The sequence below is a fragment of the Urocampus carinirostris genome, chromosome 14, assembly GCF_059441175.1.
Source record: "Urocampus carinirostris isolate Australia breed hairy pipefish chromosome 14, RoL_Ucar_1.0, whole genome shotgun sequence".
In the NCBI taxonomy this organism is placed as follows: domain Eukaryota; kingdom Metazoa; phylum Chordata; class Actinopteri; order Syngnathiformes; family Syngnathidae; genus Urocampus; species Urocampus carinirostris.
Genome location: NC_142362.1, coordinates 14,158,466 through 14,175,678, shown reverse-complemented (window position 1 = coordinate 14,175,678; position 17,213 = coordinate 14,158,466). Strand labels below are relative to the sequence as shown.

Genomic DNA, 17,213 nt, shown 5'->3' with positions numbered 1-17,213 from the left:
TAGCCTCGCTGACAGTACAGAGCTTTTACCCTTTTCAAAAGAAAAAAAAATGACGCTCTTGATAAGCGGTGGACAACTATTTAGAAGTTGCGGGCCACATTGGGTTAAACAACATTTAATATGAATACAAATATGTTATATGACTTTATTTTTTATTTTTAAATACATTAGTTTCATCACAATTAAAACTAATAAATTGGGTCCCTGATTTAAGCACTAATTTTGTAATTTAGTATTGTAAAATTATTGTAGTTGTAGTATTTCTTTAGTTTTTCTGTATTATTTTTTTAGTATTACTGTCGTAATATTTCTGTAGTACTATTTTTGTATTTTAGTTTTACTGTAGTGGTATTTTTAAAGTTTTTCCATAGTATATCTGTAGTATTTTTGTGTTAGTATTATTATGTGGTAGTATCATCGTATTATAGTATTACTGTAGTAGTATTTTGTAGTAATATGTGTTGAGTATTTCTGCTGTTGGTAGTATTTTTGTGTTATACTATTACTGTAGTAGTATTTTTGAAGTATTATTATTGTAGTTTTCCTGTAGTATTTTGTACTATATCTGTAGTAGTATTTTTGTATTGCAGTGTTACTTTAGTAGTATTCAAGTAGTATTTCTATATTGTTTTTTGTTTTGAGAATGAAAGCAGAATAATATTTTAGGTCCCTTTTAAAACACTAAGGCACTATTTAGTTTTGTCGTATTTTTGTAGTAGTAGTTTAGTTGTAGACAATGGGGAGAAAATTGGCAACAAAATTATTTTTTTATCAGGAGTGCTTTATTGCTATTTTATTTATATACATATTTCACAGTTCACGAATCTCTTAACCACCTGAGTCGTAAGGGCACCACTGAGTATACAACTCTGGACAGCTTTTATAACTAATGACAGGTCCTGGCCTGTTTTGGGATTTTAACAAAGTTGGCACCAGTCCGTAGTTATTTTTGCACACAGTTGACAAAAGTTCTTCATAAGGTCCAATGTGCCCTATGATGGTGCTTCACACTCTTTCATTTGTCACCTGGGCTATGTATCTAATGCCTAGAAGTTTCCTGTAGCATCGAATCTACGTGGCCTGCACTTTTCTTTCCAGCTTTGTTTTGAGACTCCATGTACCGCATTATCGTTTGACCATTTTCGGACGGCCGGCCAGATGAAAAAGCCTGACGGTCTGCAGGTGGCCCGTGGGCTGTAGTTTGCCCACCACTGCTCTTGATAAATGCACTTTAGACAAAACACAGCTATGATCTTTATTGTTTTGTCTAAAAACCCGCATTCTGAAGGCATCGCGTCACATGTACGGGCACCTGAGCCTTCAGTATACAATCATGGCATTTCAAGCCCTGTCAGCCTGTTAGTGCTCACCGCTAACCGCCAAGCGCACTCACGCCAAAATTCCACCATCAAACAAAGGCGCACAGCGTTTCTCTTTTCTCTGGGCTCAATAGACTTCATCACAGCTGGTTAATAAGGTTAATTTAATCCAATAATGCGGGCGTGGAAATCGCTACTTCCTCCGGCGCGCCGCACAAAAAAAGCTCCCCGCTGTTCCCTGTCAGACGTCCTCGGGCTTCACATAATAACGAGGCGGTGGGCTTCAACTCCGAGGCGCCTCTCATCTCTCACTCGCTTTTCCCTCCCCTCTCCAGACCTGAGATGGACGAGCAACCTTAAGACTACCCCACGCCGGGCTGCCCTTCACGATAATAAAAAGCCATTACCTTGACCACTGACACAAGGCCAAGTGTGAGGGTCAGAGTGATATTTATTGATGAAACTCTGAGCTCCCAATCTGCTGCACTCAGTGCGCATCATACAGCTGTCAGCACAGACAGGGATCAGGCGGCATGATGGCCCGAGACATGGACCATCTATAATTTATGAACTACAACAGAAAACAACCGGGAGACAACAGAGAAAAGCCCAGGGATTACCCCGCGGCCCGGCTGAAGAGATGTGAGCTGGATGGCGTCCCGCTGCAACGGTGGCTGGCGTTCCATGTTCACCAAAGGCTCTCTCGGCGTAAATAATATGTTTACACCAGGGACGTAAAGCCAGAGGACTTCAACTGAGAACGCTAAAAGAGCAAACAAAGGCCCGACGGATGAAGTTTCACAATGCTTTACCACGAAAATAGAAAATACCATGAATGACAGAGTTTTCGACAAAAAGTCAACTCCTGAAAACAAAAACATCTCATCATTAGTTTTAAAGTGAAAATAATTTCATCTTTTTTCCTTTTGGTGGCGTGCACACTTTCTTAAGATGCAAGCTACTTACCAATTGACCTAGTGAACACAAAAATATGCAAAACTAATAACTCAATTTAATTATTTTCAAATGTGTAGAGGATTCTTTTCTATAACAACACCAAAAACTAATGAAAACAAACAAAGCTTGAAGTGAGGAGTATTGTTCATACTATCCATTTATCCGTCTACCTATCAGTGTACCAATTAGTCTACCTATCTATAAGTCTATCCATCTATCTTTCTGTCTCTCTGTTGAAAATTACTTTTAGTTACTGATTAGCAGGGAGAGCTACCAGTTTTATACGCATTGTTACTTAGTTATTATTATGCTATTACCAGGTTGTAATTATTAAAGAGAAGGGTTAAAACTGGCTCAGTCAACCAGTAAAACATTTGCTTAGTGTACGGGCACTGAGTGATTTACTTATAGGCTGATTTTAAAAGTCTTTTTTGAGAAATGTATTGGGAGATTAGAAGTGGAACTCCAGGATAAATATGTAATATACTGTAAGACCTAAAAGAAAATGTCTAATTTGTAAATTGATCAAAACAGTAGGTCATCGAAAATGCTGCAATTACACTAGCAGCAAAATATTTCCAATATAAGAGAGGAGAAATAAAAATTTCCTATATTTTTTCTGTGCATAGGCAAGATATAATTTTCTTACTATAATGAGAAGAAAAGGAAGAGGAAGAGGAAGAGGAAACAGAAGAAGGAGAAGATGAAGACGAAGAAATTCTACTTGAAGCATCGTTCATGACACTCAAAGTGGCAAGGTATTAAAACCAAATTAAACCCATATAACCTAAAAAAAAATATGATTCAATAAATGTAAAACTAGGAATATTATCTCGGAATGTTTGGCATAAAGGGCGGCACGACAGGTGAGTGGTTAGCGCGTCCGCGGCACAGTTCTGAGGTCAGGGGTTCAAAACCAGCTACCAACCTCCCTTGCGGAGTTTGCATGTTCTCACCCGTACTTTGCTCTGGTTTCCTCTCACATTCCCAAAACATGCATGACAGGTAAATTGGGCGGTCCAAATTGTCCCTAGGAATGAATGTGCGAGTGAGTTTTCTGTCTCTGTGTGCCCTGCGACTTGCTGGTTACCTGTTCAGGGTGTCCTCTGCCTACTGCCCGAAGATAGATGGGATGGGCTCCAGCACCCCTGCGACCCTACTGAGGATAAGCGGTGCAGATAATGGTTGGCTGTTTGGCGTAAGACAATTTAACCAGGTAAGTGTGGGATTTTTATGCTTGGGAAGCTGTTTGAGATACTCTTTTGCACTCCATTATTTGATTTACGAAATGATAACTGCAAACTCACATAAATTTCCATCAATCAAACATCATGCCTCCGACATAACATCCATCCAACAATACAAAACATTTGTTTCCAGTTCAACTTTAATAACTTCTCCCACCCCAAAAAAACATTCCCAGCGCTTCAAGTTTGCATTGTTATGCGTTTTCCCTTTTTATTTTGAAACCCACTTGACAGTTCATTGTGGAAACCTTTAATTGCGAATCCACCTCTGCTTCTCCTGTGTTTCCATCACATGGGTATTCCGTCTCCATTCTTGAATTCCCACTCAGATCAAACGCAATCCTTCATCAGGCAATTTCCCTGACACTTTATTTTTACCCAACGAATTCATCTTTACATGCCTCAGACAGACGCGCGTTGTTTCTGATCAATAAATAACCATATAATTGAATACCGCTGCATCCCAAATGAAGCCCTCATTTACCAAGCTTCAGTAAACAGGCTCTATTCTTCGCCTATCTAACGCTGACATTTCACAATTCAAACACATTCGCGGCGGTCGCTGCACTCCATAGCCCACTTAGGCTTTTCTTTTCAATATGGAACTTACACTGCCGCCCGATAAATTATTCTAAAGTCATCACGCATTTATTCTGATCCGGCATCATAATTCAAAGCGTGGCGCTTGACGCCTTTTCTGGAAAATTCATGGTAATTCCTTTACTGCGGCTCAAAGTTAGGATTCATTGATACCGGAGTGACAGCATAATGCGGAGACGTCAAAATCCATTTAACTGTTTGACGTCTTGAGATTCCGTTTTATAGCCAATTGAGATTTAACTGATGGTAGAAAAATATACAGTCAGGTGTGTTTACCTCACCTTTAAGGAATGTGTTATGGTTCCAATTAATCTGTTATTCCTGTCACTAAAGGTGTTGTTTACGTCAAAACTGTCACGGCGCTCTGGACACTGTTTTCCCGAGAATGGCATTTAATTTTCGAGCGTATTTTCATAACATGAGTCATTTAAAACCGTTATGATGAATATGCACTGAATGTCCGCCGACCGAGCTGAGTGATTATTCACACTTTAAGAGACGTTCAATTATATTTTTGTGTACTCTGATTGGCTCAGAAATTGCATTACTGTGGACATAATGCTATCAGTTAGCATTGTTAGCTAGAACATAATAGTTATGTTCCAATCCATTGTTTGACAATCAGAATTGGATTATTTTTATACATTTTTTAGGAAGGAAGGAAAAATGCTGAGGAACAGGTTTGCGTCTGAATATGGAGTCGAGGTTTCCATATTTTAAAAAACTAGCAGCATCTTCAGAAGCTAGCTTATTACATAGCTTGACATCAGTCTGATTTCAAATAGACATAAAGGTTAACTCAAAATAAGATTAAATGTGGCAAGAAAACACTAAAATACTTAAATATACTTATTCTTGGTAGAAAAACTACAGTACCAGAAATATTGTCAAGAGGCAAATTTGGCTAATGTTTACAGCAAGATTTTTCAGGTTGGAATCATGAAAACTTGTAAGAAATAATTGGGGGAAAAATGAGACCACAATTAATTATAATTAAATAAAAAGCGCTACTTATTAAATAACTATAGTATACGTTTATATTTATTACTTGAACATTTCGGAGTTCTGTTAAAGAGCTAAACATTAAAAATTAAAAGAAATAATCAATGGACTGGCTTGATTTTTTTTGTTCCTCACTAATACAGAGGCTCCCCTACTTACGACCATTCGACTTACGAAAAACGGTTGATACAAACATTTTTTTCGGAATGTAGAAAAATATCCGGAAATTGTTGGAAGTTAGATTTTGTATTGTGTGCACCTTTTTCCAAGTACAGGACAGTACTGTAGTGGTTCTTTCCACCGCTACCGGCGTGTGGCACTGTGAGAGCTCACCCAGCATCCACTTGAAGAAGAAATCCGGCTTCCTCTTCCTCGTTCGTGCGTAAATATACTATACTGTATCTCCAGCGCGCTAAGAACTTTGACATTTTTATTGTTTAATATCTTGTGCATCCATTCAATCTGGTTGGTGTAAAAGGTAAAGAAGAATTTATTTATTTATCAGAAAAAGCAAGATCTGGCATGTAAAATACTACATTCAGATCGGGTTTGTGCCGAGCTTTTCTCTTGCCAAGTAATTTTTTTGTTAAAATAAATATACACTTATATAATTCGCAGTATGCCTTCCAAATTGAGTGTGAACTTTTACTGATGGGTTTTGTTGTGATGATCAATAGTCCATAAACATCAGAGTCTCGTTTTTACAACTGTGAATTTAACGCCGTAATTCTGTCTATCTATCTATCTATCTATCTACCCTGGTCATATCCCTCGAGAGGGGTGAACAACAGCAAGACAAACACATACACAAAAAAAAGAAAAGAAAAAAGGTAAAAAAAAATACACCCCAAAAAAAACACAAAAGATTTTGACCATGACAACCTAAATGCCCAAACACACAAACAAGTTAACAACGTAATTCACTGGGCTAAAACAATTAAACAAATGGGAAATATTAGCTAACACTGTTGACAATGAAAATTAAAACATACCAAACTTGCCAGCATACAAATGCTTATCTAAGCTTCTTATCTATCCTTTGTCTTTTTTTCAATACTACTACACTAAATAGGAAGCGCAGACACTAAAACATCGTTATTTACATATTTAATATACCAAAAACAAAATATGGATACTCAACTGAGGAATATTGATTGTCCAATGAGTGAGTTTTTCTAGTCCTGATCTTACCTCAAATAAGAATTAAAGGATCATTATTCTGTATTAGCAACGGCTTTAAACCCTGATCTGCACTGTGTGGCTAGCTGCCTACAGTCTCAGCTAGGGAAGGAAGATTTTTTTCCACCTTTCTTGTCCAAGGATTTTCGTGTGTGTGTGTGCAGTTATGGTCCATCATTATTAAATGTCTCTCTCTGGATGGGAGAAGCGCTTTATCAAAAACAGCCATTCATCAGGCGGCGAGCAAGACAGCTCACATCTGACCTCTGCGGCAATAATGCCGCATCAAGTAGGCCAACTACCTAGTTTAGTGGCAGAGCAGGGAGCAGGGGCCGGCTCCAAGATTAAGTGCGCTGTTTCAGGTTTTCATTCCCTGGGGCTACGCCGGCTGATGTTATATTGATTCCAAAAGTTTACCAGTAAGTATCACAAACAACAATAGCCAGGTCAACGATCGGTGATGCCTGAACCACTATTCCCCCCGGTGAGGGCGGGGGCGGGCTACATGTTCAGGGCTAAAGCGCTGCCATCATCATAGCTGTGTGTAGGGTTCTCGTCAGCCGGGAGGGGGGAAGAAATGTGCTCCTGACATTTAGGAACGCGATATGTCAGTGTGAAATGAGCAGTCGTGAGATAATTACAAGCCTTTGCATTATAAAAGGCTGCATCGACAACCTGTCCGCAGTGCTGGATAGTCCTTCATGTGCAACACTCATCACATTTAATGGTGGGCTAATTCTTTCAACTTAAAAGCCTTGCGTTACTTTGCAGAGGCAAAATGAACCAAATGCACAGGTTATTAATATGTGTCACCAAAGCATTTTCACTCATTTAGTGTCTCGGATGTGAATAGACGCTTGTATGTCATCCGCCCTTGGTGTGATGGACGAGAAAAAAGGTTTTGGGGTTTTGCGGATCCCTTTACATCCAGGCCATAGAGGCACAATTTCCTGTGGTGTGTCTCAGGTAGAAACAGCCAGGTGGTGCCCATCCCTCTCCAGGCCAACATATGTTTCTACCCGGTACCTCCAGCAAAAAGATCTAAAACCCTTTGCTTAAACCTTCGTCTCATAGTTTTAGTCATTATTTTTTGTTTGACAAGTGGCCATTGCATCAGTGTTTCGCAAATATCTTTGAGCCAAGACACACTTTAGAAAATCTGCACATACCTTCGGTCAAAAATGTTTAACAATTCGTTCCTGGCACCAGCTTAATGTGTTTTTTGTTTTCTTTGGAAAGCGTAATTCATCATGCTGCTTAATTGACAGTATTTGTCATGATTACCGATGTGAATCACCTGTGCCACCTGGCGCCAACCGCTGCGGGTTCTGATTGGCTCCGTGTCCCTATTTAAACTCAGTCCTGTCAATCCCCTGTTGTCAGTCTGTCTGCGAACCTGTTTTTAAAAGGCAAGCCTTTGTTGACCCTGACTCCCGCCTGTCCCGTTTTTGCTCCCGTTTGTCTCCGGCTATGGCCCGTTTTGATCCAGACCACGTCTGCTCTCCCGTCCCGGCTTACAACCCGTTTCTGACCCCGACCACGTTTTTGCTCTCCCAGTCCCGGCTACCGAAGTTTTCCGTCCCTGACACCGCCATCACTCGCTACGGAAGATCCACTTCCGTGTTCGGATCACAATCCAAGTACGAGAGCGACTTGCTTCCCGCATCCAGCGAACATCGGATCGCGGGCGCTGCCCTTCCTCTTTCTTTCAATAAAATTGTGAGATAACGTTACGCGATTGGGTATACCCTGTGTGCTGGTCGTGACAGTATTAGGTTTTTCTTGACATTTGTGGTCACTGAGGCTCAAGAGGTAAACAGGTTATTCATCATGGTTGATAATGTTGCTGTAGAGATTTTACTGTATTTAACCATGTTTCCAAGATTTACTATATTTTATCCTGTTTTTGTAGAAAATAAAAGATGTATCCCTCCATTATGTAGTAGTGTAAGTCTATGCTTCTGAATACAAAAATAATACTTAAGATGAGCAAAAAGAATTTGCATGTGGAACAAATGGAATGCTTTTTTGATAATATAAAATGGGGCAATTTCCTGCAGCACACTAATGTGCCCCAGCGCACTCGTTGAAAATCACTACACTCGATGGCAGGAATGGCTTGGATCCAGTGTGGTTTCGTCCAAAAACTGGCTAATACTGTCTCCAGGGCGCCCCTTATGCAGTGTCTTGGCTAGCAGTATTGGCGCAATTCTAAATAATACCAGCAGACAATTGTGACATATCCTTAAATCAAAGTAAATATGATTGTGTTACAGCATTATTGTTAGTTAAGTCGAGGGGTACAGTACAGAAATACTGCAACCATTCATTGGTTTGTTTCATAATGAACCATTAAAACAGCTATTGTCAAGTAAGTAGCTAGTCACCTGGGAACAGGCAGACATAAGAACAAATTAAAAATTCAGTTTTACGTATGGATATGAAATTGTTAATATGTTATTAGTTATGTTTACATGAGCCTTAGTTCTGTGTAACAGACGAGTATCAGAAGTCACAACAGTCATATTTTATTGAATACTTTATTGTACATCAACAGAATAACACCTATAATGTGGCAATATACTGTATCAAAGGAAATAAATGTATACATACACAACTAGCAGTCCTCTATTTGTTTTCAAATCAGAGCTACAGTAAATAATTGTATTACGTTTTACACAACATATTTGGCTAAAATGTTTCAATGCAATCTTATTGAGAAAGAAATATAATTTTTTTGCCAACCTTAAGTGACAATTATATTCGTATATCTACAATCAAGCAAGTTGAAGTATTAAAACAAGGAAAATTAAAACTGCCGAGGACTCAGGAGAGAAATTTGGGAAGGTTGCTTTCGAGTGACAAATGTTTTGAAAAGGAAATTTGAGAGTACCTTGAAGAAAATGCCCAGTGAGGTCTTGGGACAATCAGGGAACTAAAGAAAAATATTTTGGGAAGAGAAGCATGTTATCTTGGCAAGTGAATTTCTTGAACAGGATTCTAAGGCAAACTAGAAAAGCAAAATGGGAGGCAGGAGTATCTATAATAGTCAGTTGTCTAATTGGCTGATTGGGAGAACCTGGACAGGGGAGTTGAGAGGGTGGCTGGGAAATGGGGTACAGCTGCTATCGTTCTGAGAAGGGGACAGCGGGCCCTCAACAATGACAATCAGTAATAGTCAATCGGGGATAACGGGTTCTGGCCACAACTGTGCATTTAATTTCAGGCTGTTCCAGGACGAAAGACCTCCCCACAAAAGAGCCTTCTGGTGGCCTCTGCATGAAGCATCATAGGATAGAGAATAATGGATCGCGGCCACACTGGTCAAGTTTATTTTAGGTGGAAAAACAGTAACAATAAAAACCAGGCTTTAGGTCAGACAAAAGTGCTCTATGGTGGTCCCGCTTGCACCAATATTTGAACAGGGATAACAGATTGCGGCCACATGAGTGCTGTTCACTTTTTAATTGAACATTTTTCAACCCACGAAGCATTGAGCCCGCAGAGCACAAAGCGCAAAGTAGCGAAGGATTACAGTATGTTTATATATACCTATTAAAATCCCCCATAACAATTTTGGGGGGGATGGAAATTTTTTAGCTTGACCTGTCCACATTTCTGTCACTCAGGCTTGTCAAGGGTGATTAGTTCAGTTATCGACTGAAGGAAATAAACAGAACTTGAGGCCACACCACTATGGCACGTATACATACACAAAAACTACGAGCATAACATCATTCACCCTGAGGCCACCTGAATAATGGCACATCCTTGGCCCCTTACGGAGGACAGCACACAACTCTCCATCACCACGCTACCGGACCATTACCCGGCGGCCCTGCAAAAACCAAAGTCCGCACCCCTCCGCTGCCCCTGAAGCTAATCATGTGATTTGATGCAATGACAGAGTAATGACACAGATTGGTAGCGTGTTCCACGTCCCCCTGCTGGAGGCAGAAAAACACAAGAGACGGCCAGGCTCAGAGATCCAACATTAGCTAAAAGGTTAAGGTGGATACCCAAGTACTCTCACAAGTGAAATCAGGATGAATGGTACTGCCGAGGGGTTCTTTTATGTCCTTGAGTAACTATATCTCACTTAATGAGGGACATTAGCAGCCATAAAACTACTCAGAAGTACAAGCCGTTAATTAATGCAACCGCATTACCGCCGAATAAGAAAAACTGAGTAGTTGGACCCATTGGACCAAATATTAAAGGTGTAACTGTGGGGCTATAATATTCTATGCCTACCAACCGCATACCCGGCTATTAAAATTCATATTACCGTATGATAAAAAATTAAAGGGACGGTTCTGTAGGATTGGTAGGCATAAACGAGATACTTGTTAAAAACGTGGTTAAAGAGTACCCGAATTGGGTCAAAAAATGAACTGATGCACTCCTTGGATCAACTTCATACAACATATTTTTCCTAAGTTTTGATCAGTTTTTATGTAGTTGTTTCACCCTTTTTTCAATTTTTTTTAAAGGGACAGTGTGTATTATTTGCTGTACAGTGTACTGCACCTGAAAACGAGTGCTAAAAAGCACAAGGAGTACCGGTAATATAAAACTCGGAGACTAAGGGACTAAGCGTAACATTTTATACGATAATTGTGTCAGATCTCTCTATGTAAGGCCCATGTTATGTAAACTCTATTCCTCAACCTACAAGTATTTTTTTCAAAATTAGGTTTGTATGATACTTCGCGTGTTTTTGCTCATTTTTAAAATAAATATATATAAATACATTTTTTAAATTAATTCATTTTTTTCTTTAACCATGGATCATCAATTTGCCGTTTTATATTAAACAGGGATAAACTTATCATTCAAATTTTATGACATACTGGTCAACTTAATAGTATGTTTGTTGCATTAAATTAGTTCCGCACTGCAAGGCATGGGAAAATACAATAACAATAAAAAAATCCACTAACGGTTTCTTTATTGAAGAATATAGGCATTGTAATAAAAATGTATACATTTATCTAACTCTCTGATCATTTGAAAAAAAAAAAAAAGAGTATTTGATTATTATTATTATTATTACTATAATTTGGTGTTGCATTGAATTAATTCCAAACTAAAAGGTATTCAACAAAAACAAAAACAAAAACAGTTTAAGAATATAGGGATTGAATAACAGCATATTTATTCATCCAACTCATCCATTAAATTGACAAAATAATTTACAGATTATTGGAATTTTTAACTACTTCTTTTATGTTGCATCGTATTAGTTATGCACTGAATGGCGTGCAAAAAAAAAATAAAAAATAAACCATCTACTCACTCTATCTTTATTAGTAAACATATTTTTAACAATAAAGGGATTTTAATTAAAATCAATGAACAAACTGTAAGACTTAAGCCTTAAGTCTTAAGGGATGGAAACAAACCCTTTTTATTTCATGTAACTCATCCATTAATTGACCAAATAATGAACACATTTAATTAAATATGAAATACTATTTTATTGGTGTGTCCTATTAATTAGCTCTAAATACATGTAAAAGCCAAAATGTTCTTTTGTAGCGCAATGTAGTTTGGTAGCAAGATTATGATCGATAAGCAAAGCTAAACCGTGCTACGCGGAACTTGGTTTGTTGAGGTCCTTTTTGGCTTGTGTGTCTTTTGTAATGGCTGTGTAATGGACCGTACGTAGAATAAAGACTATCGTTTTAGGTAACCTGAAGACCAAGTCCTTACTTTAGATAACTTTATATCAATGATATGTAGCCCCATTCACTTTAAGTAACATCTTGCGCAGGGGTAGGGAACCTTTTTGACCCAAAGAGCCATGAAAGCAAAATATTAACTTTTTTTTGAGAGAGCATAACATTAATTCTAAGACAAAATTCAACAAAACAGCCAAACCCGCTCTCCAGACGAAAGCTAATTCTTCATCACATTTTATTTCACTGAGAAACATTCTACCATTTTATGAAATTTATGACATAATAATAATGCCAGGGTCTGTAAACCATATGAATGTAAATATACCACTTAAAATGTGTCTCCCTCCCGCAGTTACTTAGTGTTGAGGCTCATTTTGACCATCGTTTTTGTCATAAATAATGGAACAAAGTTCTTGTGTAAAAAATGTCACGAAATTCTGCAAACAAGAGGGATACCTTTGGCGCAGGCGGCCCTGGGGAGAGAGAGTGCAGCTCGTGCGCTGTGTGCATAGCTCTGTCCATCCTACCACTCACCCAAATTGCTCGGGGTTCTTGGCTGGTGTTTAGGTGTTTACAGTTGGTTCTGTGGGTTTTCATCAAATAGTGTCACAACAGTGAACACACGTTGTTTAATTCGCCTTCATGTAAAGGATTCCTTAGGGATGTACTGTTGACCTGACGCCCTGACTTTGAACTGTAGTTAAAACTGCACCCTATATATACTGGACCAAACCCTTTGTCATGGTCGCCTTGGCGACCGGTCTGCCCCGCCCCCTGGACCCAGCTGAAGCAGTTCAACTAATCGAGTGTCTGCGATTTAAGGCTGGATTGTGGGTTTGCGGGTGCGGGCTCATTACATATACACACTCCCGGTCTGTTATGCCTTGTCCTGTTTTAGTTTAAAACATTGTCCGTTCTGTTATGCCTTGTCCAGTTTAGTTGAGTTGGAAGAATCAACTGTTTGTTTTGTCATGTCCCAGAGTTTTGGACAACTTATATTTTGTTAAATAAAACTTTTGGATCGTTACGCAATTGAGTTCTCCCTTCCTGCCTCCTGCCTCCGTTCTGGTCCGATCACCCCTTCGACCCCACCGCGCCTCGTGACACCCTTTATGATTGTAGTGTTGCTTTGACAAACGTCGGCTTCTTGCACATTTGCATTGAGACTCCAAAGAAAAGTTATATATGCACTCATAAAAAGAGACATGTACTGCTCGCGAGCCATAAGTTCCTGAGCCCTTATCTCGGGCGTCTGCCTGGTTCCACTCAGTGTACGGATCTCTCAGTAGTTTTGTATTGGACAAAATGTCTTTAACAGTACATTTAGGAATTAACATCCAATTGTGATTTATTTTTTGATAATAGTAACACATTTAAATTGAGAGCTACATAGAAATGTTGCTGGTTATACACCAGTTTTTGCATATTACAGCATAATTCATGCCTTCACAAAAGGATGACAGGAGATGCCAATTAAACCTCAATGTGGGCAAGGTTGATGGTTTTAAAGCCAAAAGGCAAAGAATATACTAACAAATTAACCTTCTTCTATTATCTAAATTTTCTCTAACAAGCCGTTGAGGGTCCCGTTATCTATATCATAATCCCGTCTGTAACGCGTTTTTGTTAGCAAAGCACTGCCGGCCCACACCAGTCGCAACACCAGGAAGGCCTCAGGCACCACTGGAATTAATTACGGACAAAAGTGATGCTGTTTGCAATTGTCATGCCAAATTTATCACTAGCTGCTTAACGTGCCTATTCTGAACTGATGCACAATTGCTGAAACGCCCCAAGGCATTTTCCTCTCCTTCAGCGAGGGCGGGGTTGGGGATAAGGGAGTGTGTGTATGTGTATGCAGGGGTCTACATCTGCTGGGGGCCCCGGCCAAATCCTGGGCTGGAGGCGGTGTGTACTAACAATGCCCCCAGCAAATACAGCGCCGGAGAAGTCCATGACAAATGGTAACACCCGTTGCACCCCCTCTCCCCCCGGTTTACTCAACCCGGTTAGCGAAGTCTCAGGGGAGGATCTTGACAGCTTTAATTCTGTCATTTTTGTAATGATAAACCCTGATAAATTCGGATGTGGTGTCAGTTGCAATTTGCCACACGCAGGATTACGGCTGAATAAACAGGGAAATTTGACCTAACTTTTATTTTTGTGTATTTTGATCCCAACTTTTTGTGCATTTAACAAAAAGATCAAGATGGCTGCACTGTCTGTTTGAACATATCCAATATATTGCTGTATATTGTTTTTCTTAAAGGGACAGTGTGTAATATTTGGTGCCACCTAGTAGAGAACTTGTAAAATGTAACTACATGAATGCCCCAATAAATTTACACTTCTTAATCATGGAATCCATTTCTAAAAAGTATCATTTGAAGCTTGGAAGAGCAGCTAGCAACATTTACATGCTAGCAGGGACATAAATGATGGGTATTTTATATTTTCAAGCTATTTTTACCTGTATTTCCAGTTGAATAAAAAAGTTAAATCGAAAATAAGCTTGAGTGTCTGATGTAGAACAGGGTAGATCAGTTTCTTGTTTTAAGCATTTTTTTATCATCAAGCTAGAAAAATATTTCTTGAAAGCTCTCTGTCATTTACTGGATAAGACTTATTTTAGGGAATTCTTTATCTGGTTTGAGAAATGAGATAAAATATATTAAGATAAAATGAGAATGAGCAATGTTTTGTAGTGTAGCATAAAAATTTAAATTTGATAAATATCTCTTTTTAAAAATGTTATAAATTTGGTTTAAGCAGATGATTTTTGCCCTATCTTTTTTTAAATTCAATGTTAACAGTTTAACCAATATGCGATTTCTTTGGTGTCCTAAAATTGAATTCATCGATTTGATTTTTCTGACATATTTTGGGACACATCTGATTAATGTTCTATTTTAAAATACAGGGATTGAAATTAAATAAATCTCTGAGACACAACGTGAATCCGTTCTTCCGATGGGGATTGCAAATTCAAATTTCCATATAGCGCGGGACAGAAACATACAGTAATCAGTTCAAAACTTTGAAAGTTAAAATAACAAAATACATGAGTACAAGTGAGTAATACATCCTTAAAATTCAAGTATAATTTATCTTTAGCGTGTTGTGACATAAGCTGGTACAGTGAAGTAGCGGGTGGGTGCAGAGGGGAGGAGGAGACGACAACAGCATCTCTGGAAGTCTATAAACACGGTACAAAAATTTCAATACTTTATCACACTTAGCCGCAAAGCCTTTGGGAGGCGCACATGAGATTCTGATCTAACGGAGGGAAAGGCATTGTGGGGAAGGGTTTAGTCAATAGCATATCAGTATCTTTAGGATGGCGTGTCGCAAACCAATAGCAGACCATCAATATATGACATCAACCAATAGCACGCATCATAGAGACATAACTTCACGTATGCACAAACACAGCTAAATTTGAACATTTTAAGTTGCATGCAAAACAATTTGATGTTGAAGTGGTATAGTGGATCCCTTAAAGAGGGGCAGAAAAAACATCTTGTTCCAGGCCGTAATGTGAAAACATTGTAAGCTGGGGACATGGTATTCTGGGGGTTTACTGCAATTGATTTAATATTATTATTTTACAAAAAACAGATCAATCTAATAAAAAATAAAAATCCAACTATTCATCCAGGCGTTTATTTGAAACATCAGCACTTCACCAATGCGCTATTATGTTTCTGCTTGTGTAGCTTAAATCCAAATAGCTCAATAATAGCGCACAAAACTAGCGCCAGAGGACTCCTGTCTCCCTTAAACAAATTTGCAGGTGCTCGGCTTCAAAATCCAGTTCACAGGCGGCAACAAGCTCGTATCCGCAAGTGCATAATGTCTCATCAGCACTGATCGGTTATCAATTAAAGCAAAAGCATCTCATTATATTAACGAATGGCTTCGGCTTGTAATAGCTCCGTCTTATTGACGTGTAAACACGGTTAGGAAAAAAAGGAAACAGCTCTGCGGTTGGGAAAGGAAACTAAACAGGCGAAGGGAAGCTGAAGGACGCACCAGGCTACTCTCAGAGGAACCGAATTCATTTGGCCGATTGTCATGCGAGCCTTGTTGTAAGTAATAATGTGGCCTTTAATGACGGAATGATGGACCTGCCAAACACTGCTTCTGCTTTCTCGATGTCCCCACCGACCGCTCCTCCATCTGGGGCGAATTAGCATATCCTCATCAATTCACAGGCCACTTTAACATAATCCATATTTGTTGGATAAATTCTGCGCCCGGCCTCCCCGTGCAGCGGTCATATGACAACATGACACATTTCCTGAGCCTGACTTGCATAAAGCATGCTTGGACACCTCAGAAATTCATAAATGTAAAATACAGTAGCATAGCAAGCAACAGAAAAGAAAATTGAACAGCTTTAGACAAACTTATCATAGAGAGTAGCGTTGGATGTATTTGCAAGAGGTAGATATAACAATATTAGATTGTGAAAGACTTAAGATTGTGATTTCAAAAGAACGCAAAGATTGTCAGATCGTATATTCTATATTTTCGCTAACCAAGTAATTAACCAAAAATAGAAATATTTTAGTGGCTAACTTTACTTAAAAAACTAGCATCACTTTAGCAATCAATGCAGAATGATTAAACTGCGAATGCTGTATATCAGGCATGTCCAAAGTGCGGCCCGCTTGCCAGTTATGGCCCGTGAACATTTTTTTTACTGACCCGCGGCATCCATTATCTGCAACGCTAATCCTCAGTAGGGTAGCCAGGGTGTTGGAGCCAACCACAGCTGTCCTCAAGCAGTGAATAGGGCAGGGGACACCCTGAACTGGTCGCTAGCTAGTTGCAGGGCACACAGAGACAACTCACTTGCTCATTCACACCTAGGGACAATTTGGACTGGTCAATTCACCAGACATGCATGTACTGGAATGCCGAAGGAAACAGAGTACCCGAAGGAAACCCAGGCAAGCATGGGGAGAACATACAAACCCCGCGCAGGAAGGCTGATGGTTGGATTTGATCCCATGACCTCTGAACTGTGTCTCAGACACCCGCGGCATCTATCATAACATCAATAATGTGTGGCCCGCCGGTAATGTTGACTGCAGTATGAAATACATTCGTACAACAACAAAAAAAGATCACCATTTCACCAGGTGATGGCAGGAGGCCACACTGCTCTTGGCTTCTGAGAGAATTTTAGAACACGCCGTTTTGACATGGTGACTGTAAAT

At 39.3% G+C, this 17,213-nt stretch overlaps 1 long non-coding RNA gene across 1 annotated transcript in view; it reads right to left on the bottom strand.

Annotated features, from left to right (window-relative positions):
• Positions 1-1,788: 1,788 nt before the first annotated feature.
• The window catches only part of LOC148352702 (uncharacterized), a 33,931-nt gene continuing 18,506 nt past the window's right edge, over positions 1,789-17,213 (bottom strand). The window contains exon 3 of the long non-coding RNA XR_015852691.1: positions 1,789-2,082. This is a non-coding gene — a long non-coding RNA (uncharacterized LOC148352702). The remainder of the gene's footprint in view (positions 2,083-17,213) is intronic.